This window comes from Tiliqua scincoides, chromosome 5 (genome assembly GCF_035046505.1).
Source record: "Tiliqua scincoides isolate rTilSci1 chromosome 5, rTilSci1.hap2, whole genome shotgun sequence".
Classification (NCBI taxonomy): Eukaryota; Metazoa; Chordata; class Lepidosauria; order Squamata; family Scincidae; genus Tiliqua; species Tiliqua scincoides.
In genome coordinates, this window is record NC_089825.1 from 62,432,085 (window position 1) to 62,434,830 (window position 2,746).

The window sequence follows — 2,746 nt, forward strand, 5'->3', positions numbered from 1 at the left end:
ATTGGGCCCTAACACAGTGTAGCACATGCAACCACTAAAGTTTGCTGGTGGTAGTGAGGAAGAGAAAACTGGAGATCTGTGACAGTGGACAACATCAAGTAGTAAGTTTTTTTTTTGCCCAGAAAGCTTTCTGACCAGGAGCAGTCTGAGCAGTGAGAACTTGGAATGTCATCAGCAATACCTTTATTCCTAAATTGGTGGCATAGGATGTGGAGCCTTTTCTGTGGAGCCATATGGGACAACTGATCTACTGTTGGTAACAGCCTCAAGGTACACTGATGCTTGCAGATCAACACAAGTGTTTACAATATATGCGAACATACACACAGAAACACACATAGCCCAGTTCTAACCTGTGCTGGAACTGGTAGGCCAGCTGGCCTGTGCTGTGTTCACTACAGGTTTGAAGGTGGAGGGAGTGCAACTTGGAGTAAGGGGACATGTCCCCTTATCCCAAGTAATGCCCCAGCCACCTCAGTGGGGCTACTCAGAGCTGGTACAGATCCAAGCAGCCTAGTATAATGCCGGGTTGTTTGGGAGGGGGGCTAGGATCTGGCCTAAGTGCTGGAGGTTGGTTGCATCCCCCTTCTGGGACCAGTCCAGCCACCAGCCCACCTACTGTCCTCCCCCCTGCCCTGAAACGCTCCACTTCTGCCTTCCCCCTGCCCCCCCACGCCCCGCTCTATCCTCCCCAGGCCAGTGCTTACTCACTGGGTTCGGGGCTGGATATGGCCTCTGGGAGCCAGCACACATTTGGGAGCCAGCACACATTTGTGTGCAGGCTCAATTGGCTTTTGTGTCATCACAGATGTGCCTTACAGCTTACACCGGCCAAAAGTGTGCCCTCACTTGTGCTCACAGACACAAAAAGCTCTTGAACAATCTACAGGTAGCAGCCACTGACAAGGAGATGGAGAATCTGTGAAATCAGATCTGTCAAAGCTTTGCATGTATATTTTCAATACTATTCATGGAGTTAAGAGTGCAATAAAGGCCTTAAATCTGAGCAGAAGGGGGAAGGCACTGTCTGGAAAAGCATAGGTGAGCAAGACCAAAACTATGAATATCTTAAAGACTGTTTGTCTCTCCTTATATCTAATTTTTTTTAAAGTGTGCTTTACTTATATTTGCTCCTTGTGGAAAGCGAAGGAGAAAAATACTCCCAAACCTTCCAGATAAACATATTTAAATGCTCAAAGCTGCTAAAGCATAAACATAATTAAAAAAAAAAAATTATGTTGCCTCTTTTGATCGGATACTGGAAATTCCTAAGCGACCTGCCAATGGGAAAAAAGAACAACGTTTAGAAAAGGAGTTAAGGATTTGTTTCAAAAGGTTTGGCTGCCATTTTTGGACGACTTTGCCTTGTAGGGGTAGCAGCCCAATCTTAATTAAAAAACCTGCTAATGTAGCCACACCAACAGAGCATGAGCAGTATCCCATGGTGTTGGTGATGGGGGGGCAGTCGTGGAGGTCTCCTCGTGGTAAGGGAACTTTTGTTCCCTTACCCTGGAGGAAGCCTCTGTTGCCTTAATGAATCTCCCTGGGTCTTCAGCATACATTTTGCTGGCACAGGTCCAAGGAGAGTAAGAAAGAGAAGTGGAAATGGGGGTAGGATCCTGAGGGTAGGATTTTGGTGCACACTGGTGCTGCCAGGAATTACTCCTACCTTCCCTGTTTTCCTTCCCCTTCCCTTCCACCCGGACACTCCCCTGTTGGCTCCCTGACCACTTTACCTGTGCTCCTGCGGGTAGTGGGTAATTGGCTGAGGACACCACCACCATTTGCAGAGGTGGTTCCAAAATGGTCACCAGAACCATGCTGTGTATACCACAGAATGGCCATTTATGACAGTGGGACCTCTGTTCATAACTCTTCTTTAGGGTTGGGCTGTAGGTCTCCTATTTATAATTTTTCTTCTTTTATAACTAGCATTTTTTAAAAATTATTATTATACATCACAATATTTTCCTTGATAAGGAAGAAAACAATTTTGGAGAGGAATATGAGTATGAGAGTTGTTGTTGAACTATGTGATACATGAAATCCACATGTCAGTAAATTTGTCTCTTGGGTCTTCTTCTTTAGACCTTTGCTCATTTGTTTTGCTGTAGGGGCGACATCCCAGCATCATTTTAAAGATCCGTTGTGGTTGGGAGGTCAGCTCTTTACTAAAATGTTGCAGTGGAATCCTTAGCAATATGTGCAAATATGTGGTCAGTTCCAAATCACTGCTCATTTTAATCCTCAGGAGTGTAGTGATCAAGTTTGAAGTTCAGGAGCTTGTCACAACATAGCCTCATTGCTAAAGCACAATTAACTTTACATTTCTCTCTTATTATTTCTCTAGCCCCTTCTTTTTCCTTAGCAACTTACTGAGCTACATCTTTAACAACCTCATCAGTTCCGTTTGAAGAAAGCTTCAAAAGTGGTACCTGAGCACTGCTGATGATGGCATCATTGCCCCTTCAGCATAGGAGAAATCCTGGAACTCGTGATCCATGATCTGCCACCGTAAGCCTCGCTAAAGCTGTGGCACTGTCATGTGCTTTGGGGCTGTTACTTTGCTGGTATAAGTCTTGGGGCGACTGACAGCCCAATCCTATCCTTCCCTAGCACCCAGGGCTACAGTGGTGCTAAAATGGTGACCACTGTATCCTATGGGGCCAGGGAAGCAGTGCCAGTTCTTCTCAGTTCTGCTTACTCCCACAGGCTGTGTCTCCTGGGGCCCTTCAGCTGTTAAATG